Genomic DNA, 15,671 nt, shown 5'->3' with positions numbered 1-15,671 from the left:
GGTGCTGTCAAGGGCTGCTCCAAGGAAAGACATGGAGATTTGAGGAAGAGGAGAAGATTTGTAAAGTAGAAAACAAGTTTCCGTTGTATGCCTCCCCTTCTCATGAAAAGGCCAATTCTTTCAGTTGGCTGGAATTTAAGTGATTTCTCCCCCTTCCCTCTCCCCTTGTGGGGCCTGTCGCATGTCACTCTTCTCCACGTTGCTGCCATTTGTCTGTGTTTTTCTGCTCCGATGCTCCTGCTGCGTTGGCATGGTCGTTGGCGGACGCTGCTGCTCATGGTGGTGTGCTTCCTCCCGCTTTGCCTGGAGGTCAAGGCCAGCGATAGTCCTGGATGTGAAGGTCGGAGCTGAGAAAAAGCGGAAAAAAAGGGTGCCTCTGTCTTCTTTAATTCAGTCCTGTGTGATGAACGGAGCATGTCAACCTTCAACAGCCCCCCCCCCCAACACACACACACACACACACACACACACACACACACACACACACACACACACACACACACACACACACACACACACACTCACTCTACCACTCTGCAGTGATACAGTTGTAAAGTGTAACCTTGGAGACGGGGGCTAATCATCCATCCCATAGCAACCCTTTCAGTCACTCTTCCTCCACCTCACTGTGTCTTTACACCACCTCACCTTCGCCTCCCACCTCCTCTCCACTGCAACAGGCTATTTAGCTATTACATTGGGTTTACAGTATTTTCTCAATTATCTACCTACCTCTGTACCTCCCCTTCTCCTCTTCATCCTCCTCTCTCTTTGTTTGTCCTGTGGAAGGACGTTTGTTTTCCTGTGGGGGTAGAGGGGAATCGACATGGAGAGATGAGTTATTGATTAGAAAGCAGGTTGCAGTGGAGAGGTAATGCGACTCAGAAAGAGAGAGACAGAGGAGACAGGATGACACGTACAACCTATGACACATCCTGCATACTGTATGAACGCAGCATACCCACGCATGCCACTGTGCCATATGTGCCGTGTGTCCCACGATGTTACAAGCACACGTGATTAGAGGTGACACAAACTGACACCACGGTGTGAAAATCTTTGCTGTTCAGATGTGTAACAGATTAAGGGACACATGGTTGGCAGCAGGCGGAGAATTCAACAACCTTCCAGGCTATACAAAAAAGTGGCTACGTATACAGTGTGTAACATGCTTAAATTTGATCGTATGATGACAGGGGTGTCTTCAGTGTGAGGAGCGTTTCGATCACACTTTCATCAAAACAAAAGATGACTTGCTATGACAGCTATTCAGGATGTGTTAGCTTAGTCTTCTCTCAAGTTATCTTTGAATATATTTGAGGTGACAACCAGGATGCATATTTGGTAACTCCATCTCTGTTTTTAATCATTTAAGATCAACAACTACTCGAAATTTAAAAAAAGGAAAAAAAAGTACTATCAACAGAGGAGACCCTGAAGGACACACACAGAGGCAGGCTGTAACTCTTAAAAGAATCTCAAAATGATCTTTCAGTGTTCACTGTGGAAGACAAATTAGTAGCTAAGGTCCACTCCTCTCAAAAACAAATACAGTTGTTGATTAAAACCAATTAAAAACCATGGTTTTAGAATAAAGTAATTCAGTGTTTAGCATCAGTTCTTTTTCCAACACTCTTTGTCAAGGCTTTGGGGGCAGTGTACTAAGGTGCTGCTAACTTCAGTACAAAACAGCCATAATCCTCCAGTTAGTGAAATATTATAGTGAAATGTCCCATAGACCAGAATCAGCTCAAAGTTTTTTTTATTCGACATATTTATATATTTAAGCAACAAAGGTATTCATGGCAGATATTTGGATAATACATTTTTTGTTATTTTGGAGTTTTTCAAAGGCCCAAGTGATGGATGTGAGAAAATAAGTATAGTTGGATCTTATAACTGCTAACATGTCCTGTGTGTCAGGAGGGAGAGACTTGGTGTTTTTTAACAGTCAACTAAACAGCCTTAACAGAAGTTGTCTTACGACATTTTAAATGAAAATGTCTAACATTTAGTAGATTTGGGATCTCTTTTTCCAGAGATCCCAAATCATAACAAACTCTAAATCCTCTGAACGAGTACCTAAAATTCATCTTTACTGGTGATTGATTTGGGGGTAAATTGAAGTTATGAAAACAAATGAAACAGCATTATGTTTTGAAACTCTATAAAAGTAGCCTGCTTTTTTCTTAATGCCTGGATGACACCTGACATATGGAAAACTCTGATAACATACTGTACGACTAACAAGTAAAACATGGATCTTAATTCCCTGATGTTAAAACTGTTTAGTAGATCAGTATTGACCGTACCAAACAATAGATTTAATCTGATAAAGCTCTTGAGATGACATGCTATGGTTTGACTGCTATGGATTAAATTAATCAGTTGATGCTTTCCCAAGTAAAATACATGACAGAGTTTGTAAGAGTCAGGGCAGTTTGATCCAATTCCAGTAAAGGGGAACACATTTTTCACCTGACTATGACACACTTTAATCGCGCTGTTAAACACACCATAACATAATGAAACAATCTACACACCCAGGGCCACATGTGACTCTCATACAAGGGCAGGTACGACACTGGCAGTTTTGCAGTTAGACAGAGCAGAGAATATGTCATCCCAGGAGAAGGTCGAAAAAATCCAGCAGACAACACAAGATGTAATTTATAACAAGGATTTACCCAGGGACACTATTTCACGCACAGCTATCCATGAAGAGATGTCTTTTTTTTCCCTGAGAGAAAGCATATGTTCTGTCAGACAGCGGTGGAGGAATGAACGTAGCACAAGTCCACCAGCCAAGGTGTGTACGCCGTCAAAAAAACGGAGCTTTGAGGGGGTGCCAGTGTTTGCAGCGTATTAACTTGCTCCGGTCTGCACCTCAGCCACTCAAATCCAGCCATCCAGTACGGCGTTGGAGTTGGTCGAAATTGCGGCCTGCTATCGTGGATAATTAGCTGTGGTATTCAGCATTCCAGAGTAGAGCAGGAAAAAGCCAGAGACAATCTGTACAAACAAACACAATGCCTTTTTGAATGCATCATCATCCAGCAGACGGGCAATCAACACACAAAAACATGTCGCATAATCCTTCCAAATTAAGAGTCCTCTCAGGTTTGTTACAGATGTGAGATGATTGACGTGCAAACACCACCTCCCCCCTCCCACCTTCATCTTGAAATTGCTCTTTTTTCCTTCGCTCTGAGTCTCCTGGTGACATAGAGCAAACTGTGTGTTATCCCAAGGTGATGTGCCTCTAGTATGCACACTTGGTTGTTCATTTCACGCATTCATTGCTTGCGCGTGTGGTCACTGTTCGCCACCGCTCCTCTCCGTCTTTATGCTGCAGCGCTAAACGATTCATGTGGTTGTGGTAATGACTTAAGGTAAGGAGGCAACGGATGAGTTGAATCTCTCTCGCTCGCTCTCTCTCTTTCTCTCTCTCTCTCAGTCTCATCATCGTCTTCAATCCATTGATTAGCTCCAGAGGAGGACTGACAGGCAGCAGCAGCAGCAGCCACTGCAGTTCTGCAGGATTGCCTTAGTGTGTTTGTGTGTGTATATCTGTTGGCCTGCACGTGTGAACAACAGATAAAGCTGCAGACACGGGGGCAGAGCTATAGTCGTGCACACCTATGCGAGGGAGTGTGGGAGCCTTATTTACTCCACAACCTGGTATTATTGAGTCAGCCCCCTCAGTCAGGCTCTGATGCAGCTGCCTCGGCAACCTCTGTGAGCTAACTAACTAGGCTTTGGCAGCGTTCGCACCCCTCCTGCAGTTCACTGCAACCACCAAAGTCCCCACTTGGTTGACCATGCAGTGGCAACCCCTGCACCACAAATGTAGGACCTGTTTACGCCCAGCAGTGGTGCTTAATGAGACTACATTATTTATAGTCTGGTGTGACAGCAATGGCCTCACCATTACACTGATAATGAGTCACTAGGATATTGATGGATGCTTGTCTATATTGGTATTCACAAAGGAGCCACTTCTCCGGGTTACCGTGGATACCAACGTTGCCTGCTAAATGACCCGATAACAATAATGATAACAATGACAGCAATGTGTGGAGATTGAGTTTTAAAACCACAGGCAGAAGAAGGATGCCGGCCTGAGCCTGAGAGAATGAAGGGAGGAGCGCATGAAAACTAAAAGAGGGGAATGGAAGTTGGGAGGGTCGACGTGTTAGTGCTGTTGCTTGGGGTAGTGGGGTGTTACAGTTTTGGCCCATAGTGGTGAAGCAGAAAGAGAGAGGGGAAAAACACACGATCAATGATGAGTGAAGTAGCATTAGCGTTGTTCACACATCCCCAGTCTCACCCCCCCCCCCCCCCCCCCCCCACTCCTCCACCCCAACCCCACCCTACAACCCCTCCACCCAGCTCTCCACTCCTCCCCTGGCCCCCTCACTCTTGCGGCCTCTCTTTCTTTTTTCTTGCTGCAGCGTTGTCATGGCAACGGAGAATTGTGGGAATATCTCTGTCCTTCAGAGGGAGAGAGAGAGAGAGAGAGAGAGGAGAGAGAGAGAGAGAGAGAGAAGGAAGAGATGGAGTGAGACAAAGGTTGCAAGGAAGAAAAGAAGGTAGAAAAAGGAAGGGGAGGTGGGTGGGGGAGAAGGGCCGTGGTAAGCTCTTGTAGGAGCAGCTACAGTATGAAACATTGTGATCTTTAATATTTAGGCATACATAAAACAGATGTGCGTCAGAGGTGGCACCCTGCTAATGCGTCCAGCTCTCCTCACTGTGTACTCCCATGAAAAAGAGTGAAAGGAAAGTGTTTTTGACCAAGTTTTTTTTTGTGTGCAGAAACAACACAAGTCCACTTTCGCACACATACGCTGATACACTCCGCTTCTCTCATTCCCTCTCTATTCGACGCACACAAACGTGTGTGATTTCAAACTTGTTAATCAGCGGCCAGCCAGACGCCTATGTATTGTGTCCGCGCTCTGCAGCCATCTCTGCTTTCTTTACCTTAAATCTCTCCTCTGCACTGTCCCCAAATCATTTTCAAATGCATGCAACTTACTGCTGCGCTCGCAAAGAGAAATGGCCTCCCCTCTTACCCCGCATCGCCTCGTCTGTTGTCCCCTTCTCCTGCCTCGCTCTCACCTTCCTGCCAACCTGACGCAAAGATCCTCCTCAAATTCATTTTATTGGCAGCTAGCATTTCCATGGAAACATCTCGAAACCATGGCAACTATTTGAACAGAGCCAAACGCAAACTGCTGCACTCTTCCCCCTCTTCTACCTCTTTCTCCCTCTCCCTCATGCTGTCTTCACTCCCTCCTGTTTCTCCTCTTCAGTATATAGAAACAATTGTTGCAGGATTTATTAGTGTTTTTGTGAACATTATGTCTGAACCATGATGTTGACATTAAAGCCACAATTCTGGAGTGGTCTCATTGTCCACATGGTTTTGAGCTTTGTGTTTTGACCATGTGTCTATGTGAGCGGATTATCTCCATCACACATTGTGTATGTGCATGCATGTTGCATCCTCTTCCCAATCTCTGCAGGAACCAAACATGATTATGGGCGAGTGCATAATGCCTAAGCCTCCTCTTCTCCTCCTCCACGACTTACCTTGAGCCTGTCCTTTCAAGTGTTTCAGCTGCATGCCCGCCTGTCAAACTTGAGACTCCTCCCTTGGGATGCAGCCTGATGATGTGAACTGGAGTAAGACTGAGTTGACTGGCGGCATGGGAGTCCAAGAACAGCTTTCACAAAACTTTGTTTGCAACAATCAAACCAAATATTAAGCATATTTCCATACCTGTGTACATATAGGAATAGTTGTGCAACAAAGAACGACTTGTGCATGCGTGCATGCGTGCATGCGTGCGTGCGTGCGTGCGTGCGTGTGTGTGTGTGTGTGTGTGTGTGTGATGGAAGATGCTGAGAGATTTGTGCGCGTGAGAAAGCGAGTGTTATGAGACAACTGAAATACACTTCATCTGACCGTCTGTTTCAATGGAACCTTGGCAATGCTCCGTTATAATTTAGCCTGTAAACATTGAGCACTCTGTTCTTGCCTGACAATCAGATATTACAGTGGGAGCACGTAAATCATGAGCAAAGGCTGAACATGAGCCAACATCCAACATAACATAACGTTAACCTAAGACAAACACCATCAGAGTAACTCCCTTAGGATAAGTTTATAATTGTAAGTCGTATGACTCTTATATGTTCTGCCCCCCTGCTGGGTACTGGTTTCTGTATTGACTCTTTTTTGGGGGTGGGCTGCAGGTGCCAGCTGCTGATTGGACAGAAGCTGATGGTGTGTGTCTGCCAGTGATTGGTGGTTAAGTTGATGGTGCACGTTTTAAAAGGGAACTACAGTAGCAGACTTGCCCTAATGTACCTTCATTCCTTCACTCCCAACGCGATTGGAAGAAAGCTCAAGTGTTGTACATGACAGCATCAGGTCAAACTATAAAGGAGCCTTTATGTTCTCCTTTGTATTTGATCCTAGGTAAGATCATTTTAGTTCTTGATAAAGATGTCTTGCTTGTAATTGTTGTATATGCTTTCTCTTAAACCTGTTTATTAATTTGTCTTCAGTAAACAAATCAGGTGGTGCATATTTGTTTGTTTGGTCTTCTTTGGGAGTGAGGAAGGAGAGCCTCACTTTATGTTGCTTCTCGTTTAAGATAATAAAAGGAATCTTTAGCCCACAATGGAGGAGTTTTTGTGTGTTTAAAGATACAGCAATAAAGAGAGAGAGAGAGAGAGAGAGCTTTAAAATACAGAACATACATCTTTTCATTTACACCCAGGGCAAAGTTATGCTGTGTAAGATTCACTCTGAGAGACTGCCACTCAGCTTGTTGTGTGTTCCTTCTGTTCCAGGCTTTATAAACACAATTACAATGTGAATATGTGGTTATTAAAAGGAAATGTAATGATATCACTATCATGGAGCATGCCTTTGTGTGTTTGTACTTTATCAAAGAATTTGTTTCTTAGGTCGTCATAAAATGTTCTATACTTCTCTAAGCTCACAGTTATGACATCATTTTTGGTTTTCATCATTTTGTCACATTTTGTTAAAGAGAAAGACTCTGTTGTTAAGCAAGCCGGTTTTCCCTGCAGTTGGTTCATAAAGTTATGAAGCGGAGTAAATAAAGATTCAGCCTCGAGAAGTGGAAATTAGATGAACGTGTCACTGCTATGTGCGCTGTGGCCAGTTTGTTGAGAAGTCATCTTGTTTTCATTCTAATGTGTGAATGAGCATAATGTCACTGCGTCTTAAAGGCTACAGGAGCAACATATTGCATTAGCCTATAAATATGTTGCAGATGTTCCCTTAAATGACAGAAGAGGACATCAAACGGAGATATTCTGCTTGAAATGGCGTTTACCTCAACATGTTTACTGCATCATTTTCTTTTTTGATAGAGCCTCTTCAGATGAGACAGGAGTGAAGAAGATCCTCTGCAGCATAAAGTGCAGTCAAGTGTCTTAAAATGTTTTTTTTTTACAAAAGTCACGTTTTTTTCCCCCACAAAGAAAAAAAAAACACGTCACAGCTTAACTTGGCTCACACATGAATACATAAGCAGGATCTGATCATCTGAGAGCTATTAAGAGTTGCCTATTTTTATTAATTTTTCTGAGTGTTGTTGTTGGTGGGGCTTTTAATGTGACAGTGCTGACTGAGACAAAGATTGTTTGAGAACACACTTGAACAGGAATGAAACTGACAATGCTTTGATGGACTCTTCTTGTGTGCCAAAAAAAAAAAAGGGAAAGAAAACGTGGGGGCATACTTGAAATTTAATGAAATTTAATCCGTCCTATTTTAGATCAGTCTATATTAATTGATATCTCACAACAGCTCTGATGCGACAGCAGGCCTTGATATTATCTGAGAAATCTAATTGTAAGGCTGTATTCATACAAGCACAGGGAAACTAAAAGCATTTATCTCAACATGAAACGGAAGATAAAATAATTTATGATAAAGGCAGACATGCAGATAATGGAGAGAAATCTCTGCATTCCTTTAACAGTGAATATCGCCCTGATTGTCTTCAACAAGGAAACAAATACAAAGCTTTAATCGCTATTCTGCTTGAATCATTATAATCTCATTCTTGTCCTCTTTTTCACACACCCTTTCATCATGTATACTCTTTTTCTGTGCTTGCATTTTCCTGTCCCTGGATTCCTTAAAATAAATTGTTCCCACTTTGTCCTTAGCTAGTAAAGTGAAATTACTGATTGTTTTAATGAAAAAGCCTTAAGGTTTTTTTTTTCCTCACCACCATGTGATAGAGTATGAGTCCGTCTCACCTAAAGTGCAAGACTGTCTTCAAAATCATAGGTGCAGAAAACACATACACATTAACAGTAAGAAACTATAGGGGGGAAAAAAGCATGCCTTTGAACATTATTACTATGAGTTAACCCGAGTGCAGATGAAAGCGGAATACACAAGTCTGTTCCCAAAAGAGCTGCTCAGGAATTTCTCATTGCGTGGAAAAAAAAAAAAAACGACAGTAGCAAGAACTGAACCAAAGGTAATATATGAGTCCTTTGAAGATAGTTAAGGAAAAGTAATCAAATCTAATTCAATGTCAAGGGTTTTCCATAGCAAGGGAGACCATCAGAAGGGAAAAGGCAGAATATGCAGAGATTACTGTTTGTTTTGTCTTCTCTGGGGAGACCTCTGAGTGTGTATGTGTGTGCGTGCGCATGTGTGTGCGTGCGTGCGTGCGTGCATACAGGCAGTGGGATTAGAAAGTAGACGGATCCGGTCTCTGACTGACTGTGGAGGCAAACTTTTGCAGGATCTCCGGCAGTTAACAATGACGAGCCAACGGAGGTGAAGACACTATGATCAAACACATGCAGAGAGAACAAAATGAACACATTCAGGGGGTTGACAAAATAACAGAGGCGCCCCAGCAATATGTGGATATCAAGCCGCTAATAAGGAGGAGGGCAAACCTTCAGAACAGCTTCAGTTCAAGCTTTCATGTGATGTCTTGAACTGCATGTGGTGAGAGGTTCTTGGAGGTTCTTTCAAGAGGGGAAAACCTCTCCATCACCTCTCTGCGGCTCATTATAAGGCAGGAGAGAAGGGACAATCTTCTGATACAAGTTCAGTGATGTTTTGATCTGCTAGTTGAGACAATGCTCCTGCTCTCAAATCAAAACATTTTGTATTACAAAACAACAAAAAATTCATTTTTCAAGGCAACATGTGTAGAAGTGTCCTGCACTGTGTGCTGTCTGGGCCTCAACAGGGAATCAGCACTCTGCGTTATATGGTGAAACAAAGTACCATGAACTATTTATCTCCCATGGTTTTACAACAATCTGTACACAGCAGTGTTTTGTCTCCAAGTGAAAACACTGTGCATGCACCAATTTGTTCATTTCAATTGATTTTAAAATGCTTGTAGTTTATTATTTGTCATTATTTCTTCAAGTTAAATTTGCATAAGTTGGCAGTGATTCTTCTACGAGAGAAGCTGGACTTGATTTTGCATGATTTTATAAAGATTTAGAAATATATTACAACCATCAACACGTTATCGCAACTATTTTAACTATATCTTACTTTAAGATGAAATATTTTATCTTTGAGGGTTAACCTTGACATTGAAATTCATCAACCTGGTACCCATTAGAGTGAGCAGACAATCTCAACTCCTGAACCATAACTGTCACTTTCATATCAACCTGGTGATTGCGTCGCAAAAGACATTTTGCAAACTATGTCAAAAGTTTTTATATTGTTTTAGCTGCCTTTTTCACATGTATCCACTGCTAGCTAACAAGCATGATATGCCACTGTGAACTATTTCAACCATGCTGCCATTTTAGTTAGCTAACCAGCTGACAACTGACTGACAACTCTTTCATTTCTTCATCTAATAATGTCAACCCTTATACATTAGATACCTATTTTCATGCTTTACCCATTCACCTACTGTCTACTCGGGGTGTATTGGTAGGCTAAACCTACATGTAATCATTACGAAGACTCAAGATGCAGATGTCGTCAACCCAATATCAGTGCATATACTGTACTATGATGGTGGATATATGTAAAAGAGCAGTAGATTGTGTGGTGAATATTTAGTTAAATGTGTAGTTTTGAAACAGCCAACCTGCAAGTGTCTGTCTTGACCGTACTTTGTCTTTATTATCAGCGTTTGTCACATTTTCCATATGTTTCCTTGAATTTCCTCTCACACTATGCAGATGGACCTACACACACAAAATGTAGCTCATTTGAGTGTGCCAACACATTAAACACCCACACATATTTGTGTGTGTTTGCACCCACACATGGCACAAACAGGAACCTTCTGTTTGCTGTATATTCCCATAACCATTATTCTTAGCATAGCACCCTAAAAAGGGTTAAACCATACTCTGAATCCTAAATCCAGTAATAACAACAACAGCACACTTTTCCTATTTCTAGGATATTAATAGATTCTATGGGAATATCTTTTTCAATACATGTTCACTACAGTGAGGTTAATCAATACAGTGGTTAAGACAAGGCTTAACAGGCTTTTACAGTTGTACAATTAAGAAGCTTGCTTTCAAATAAACAGGAAAGGCTTTGATGAATAGTCACATAAGAACCATAATGTGTTCCACTTTGCATCTATCTCTCCTACAATTCTTGTAACCACCAGTTTGGTCCCTTCAGGATTGCACTTCTCCCTTTTTTTTGCTGATGATGTAGTGCTGTTCATTATATGATAACCTGCAACATATGAGTTCTTGTGCTAAATAAAAATGCTTAAGTGACAAGAAAATAAAGAAAATATAATACCTCAGCAGTATGGTTGTCACAAAATAATCTTCAAAACTTAATGTCTTTTTAGTATAAAATTCCTGATTTGCGTTTCTATGGCGACTGTTTTCTTTTGAGCTATAGAGGGATTTTGACACAAAAGGAGAATTTTTACCAAAAGATTCAAACTTTGAAAGAGCCCAATGTGAGGTCAGTTACTCTGACTCCTAAGGCCGCACAGTGTTTTGACTGGACTTAATAAAGAAATATTGTGCATAGAATTTTTTTCTGTTTTGCCCTTCGTTTAGGCTTCTACAAAATAACCTTCCTACTGAACATGTATGAGATGTTATCTGACGCTTACATGGCCTATCATCAGTTGTTAACGTCTAGTAAACCTAAAATTCTTCAGACGGAGCCAAATACATGTCTTGAAGTTGCACACTGTACGAATCTATTGTTGATGATATGTCTGCAGTGACACGCATACACTTTCCAACCTTTGTGCATAATAGCAATAATTGCGTTAAATGCTATGGAGTGGTCACAGTTTTGTGAGGTGTAAGCGCAAACTATTTGTTCCTTTACCTCATCGAAATATCATGTTTTTTATTTAGAATGCAACTCTTATAAACAGAAGGAGAAGTCAAATTATGTATGTGATGTAACATACATAACTTTAATTGACATATTGTCATGTTCACTGAAGATGAGCTACTGCATCTCATCATGTAATGGATATGATCTTAAGGACATGGTGGGGGTTTTTTTAACCTGCAGAAACAACTATGCACAGCTTCATTCAGGTTGAAAGTGACCGAATTCTAGTTTTGGATTTTGAAGATGGCAAATTAGAATGTGGGATCATTAGAGATGTCTTTGCACTGGACTGTCATAATGAAGAAAGTGAAACTGATACCAAGGGCGTGGTGGGTTGGGGGCTGTGGATTTGCATGTAGAGCTGTGTTTTAACTCTATATTTGAGCTCTCAGCAGCGAAAAAATACTCAAAAGATGAACCTCTGCTGCTTTGGAGGACCTTACTCATTTTGGATGCCTTACTTTGAAGGTTTTCTGTGCATGTCTAAAGCTTTATTACTCAAGAGAAGACACAGGACGCTCAAAAGGGATTATGTCTACCATTGAGCATATGCCTCGGGATACACTGGAAACCAGAAGTTGGAGGACACAGTTGGGAAGTTGGGAGAGGGGCATAATTAGTCAGCCTGCTTCCCTTGTGACCTGGACCATGTTAATGAGCAGAAAATGGATGATATACTAAATGTGTAATGGATTCACATTTGAAAATGCTTCAATTATCACACAATTGCTCTTTAAACATTTTTTCAGACACATCTTGTCTTTTGTTAAATAAAAGCCTATGTCAAGAAATACACAAAACACACATTTAATTGCTAAAAAAAAAGAAGAAACTAAACATTGTTAGAATGGAAGTTTTGAAACATTCACACGTCTGTAAACCCCATTTCTTAGTACCCTAAAATCTGTTAAGAAAACAAATAATACAACGTCCTAAGGTGAGGATATTTAGAGGATTTTTTTTTTTATCATATAGCAAGGAACTACAGTCACCTCTTCCACCTCCTCGTCTGTTTCTGTCAGCCACATGCAGTCATGAAGTTGTCATTATTGTGAAATGCGAGGCAGCTCTCCTTTTCAACGCCTCCAAACCTCCCACCCCCCTCAGATACATTGTGCTCATTATATGGGTCGAGAGCTCAGGGAGGGTTTGGGCTCTTTAATCAATGAAAACGATGACACAGGGTATAAGTCACACAGGGTATTTAATAGAGCATACCATGGTAACTGGAAGAAAAAAAGAAGAAGCAGAATGAAGACAGAAAAGTGTGAAAGTTAGTTGGGTGGTCAAAATGTAACCTAAAAGTAGGTGGATGATTCTGTATGATGTGTGAGTGTTCTCCATCTCTTTCATTTAAATCCTATCCTGTAATTACATGGATGAGACTCATTGCAAGACTCTTTCCCTCCAGTGCTCTTTCTCTCTCCCTCCAAGTCTGTGATTTCATGTATAATTACTCGCATAATTATACTTCCCTCCATCCTACTGTTTCAGGAGGTCTGTTTCTGTCTCTCTTGTCTTTCTCTTTTCACACACACACAGACACACACACACAGACCTATCAGAGCGAGCACCCAACTGATTCTGCCTCCCTTTCGCCCGGTGCTGCGTCTCGTCTTGTCACTCTCTTTTGTCTCGTCTTCGTCTGAGGCAGGCCTGTTCTAATATTGGAAAGACAGCAGAGAAGATACAGTGTGCAGGGAGAAACAGAAGAAGAAGAAGAGGAAGCTGGTGGTTTACTCCTGCTCTGCCATGCTCTCTCATTAATTCTTCATTTAAGCATCACAAACTTAAAGAGCCTTAAGGTGTGTCACATAGAATGAGGGACACAAAAGCTATGCTTTTTTTCTGCCTAACTACTTAGGGATTTCTGAAACTGTGTGAGCATAGGAGAGGCACACAAACCGTGACAGTGGAATTGTACAGCTACTCATGTTTTGAAAGTTTCATGATGCTCATGGATGATGCCAGTAGATACAATTAGTGTGATTGCTTAGCAACTGAACATCAGTGACAGTGGGAAATGGAGGGTAAAGCTCAGGTGCAGCATAGAGGTTACACGCTGTTTTTCTGACAGATCTGTTCCCTCTACACCCACGTGCACACACATGCAAACTTCCAGGCAAAGGAACACGCAGTGTATCGTTAGCACTGCTTTCATGTGTCATTCAGCAGATAAAAACAGCACACTGTGTCTCAGGTTAACTGACAATCAGATTACATCAACACCCTGTATAATCCACACACGCACACACAGTGTAATTTAGATTTTGAAAGGGTTCAAAAACCTGAGCTTGGCAGTGTACTGCAGATGTACTGTGCAGCCGATTGTGGCCTACTTTCAGGTATCAGGAGGATTTTCCCTGCTTTATCTTGGCTTTTATGCCCTCACCCTATTTCAGCTCATCTTCAGCAACATGCGCCAACGAAAGGTGGGAATGCAATCTTTTGTACTCAGAAGTGCTGGAGGTTTCAATGGAAGTGCAATAAATCAGGATTATCCTGGCATATTTTGGAGAGATGCACTGTATGTAATGAGCTGCCGCTCATGATTACGCCACAGGTCTTCAGGATGGTCAGTCCCTGGTCCCAGGTCCCTGTGCTCTAACCCCCTCTGCTGGACAGTCAAGAGACCAGGAAATAATATGGTCACCCGAGGGACCAGCCTGTTGATTGTTAATAACCCTCACATCTCCAAAGTACAGCGGTGTTTTCACTCTGCAGCAGACACACTAACTGATGCGTTCAATGTGATCTTCAGCTTTTGTCTTCAAGTTTGTCTTATCTCAAATCTTCCACTAGTCACTTGGTCGAGTTAAGTTAGGGATGTGTGTGTGTGTGTTGGGGTCACAAGGGATTCCGGTCTGGCTTTGCAGCAGATCGGTGAGGCTTTAATTTGGTGTGCAAGGCGAGCGGCGGCGGACTCTCCCTGCAGAGACGGTGCTGTGTTTGTTTTGCGGGTGTGTAAATTAGCGGTAATTCGTTTGCTCAGTAATGACGTGGGAGAGCTAATTAGGGCAGTGTTGATGGGTGCATTAATTAGTCTCTAGTGTGTGATGCTAATGAGACCCTGATTCGAAGTCTGTTTGTGTTTGCATGTGCATGAGTGTAAGCCATGTAACTGTAAAGGCCTACCACTACAGGTCATGCCATGGGGAATGTAGTGTTGGATGGGTAAAGACTGCGAGTAAGGGGTGGGGGAAACACAGATACAGTACGGTATATTTGATCACAGAAACCATGACAGTATAATATTGAAAGTACAAAGAAAGTTGTGTTTAGTACCCCAATTGCTTAAGAGTGTGTTACTTTGTGTGCACTGTTATGTTTCATTGTTCTTCCTACTTGTCTTTAACTTGCACAAGTTCAAATGTGGGGACACCAAGTTACCTTTCACACTAGCATTACATATGCAACAGGTCCAGAGTGGGTACAATGTGACAGAAATGATTCCGGTCAACATGCAATTTTCCATCCATGCTGCTTGGACCCTCAATCATGCAAAAAAACCCACACTTTTTTAAAATCTTCTGAAGTATCATCTCACTTTGATAGTGAGCAGCAATTAGGCTTACATTTCCCCTTGTGTCAGTTTTCTCCTACAGTGTGAAAAGTTTAATTGGACTCTGTTGACTGTTGAAAAAGTTTGTAAGCTATTATTCTTTACTTGTACTTCTGAGATTATCTAGATGACATTTGATTTCATTAATTTGCAAAAACATATAGGTAAAAAATAGCACTACATAATTATATTTTTTAAATCACTGTGACAGAGGTATAAAATTATATAGTGACAAAAGTATTGTGATGATGACTTATGTCACAATAATATTGTTCTATTAAAGGTATTGTAATCACATCGCACAGTAACAAAGTTATAACAATACTATAGTACTGGTAAAGAGCTATCACGGTATTATCATTTTGTTAAAAAGGTATTGCAATGAAAGTCTCACAGTAATATGCCACAGTGACAATAGTGTTGCAATAATGTATCGTTGAGTCTCAGGTGATTCCCACCTCAGCACATGGCAGAATGTATATATTGCGACAGAGATATGTGGCTCAGTGGTAGTCCATCGCCTCTCATCTGGAAGGTTGGGGGTTTAATCCCCTGCTGCTACAGCCACATGCCAGTTGTGTCCTTGGGCAAGACACTTATCCCAAAGTTGCTCTCGCTGCTTCGTCAGTGGCGTATGTAGGTGTATGAAGGGATTAGTTCATACTGATAGACACTATATAGCAGCCTCTACCACCAGGGTACTCGCTCTTGGTCAGTGGTTCCCAATGTGGG

Source organism: Symphodus melops, assembly GCF_947650265.1.
Source record: "Symphodus melops genome assembly, chromosome: 17".
NCBI lineage: Eukaryota > Metazoa > Chordata > Actinopteri > Labriformes > Labridae > Symphodus > Symphodus melops.
The sequence above is the reverse complement of the archived record's forward strand: the minus strand, read 5'-3'. Positions refer to the sequence as shown.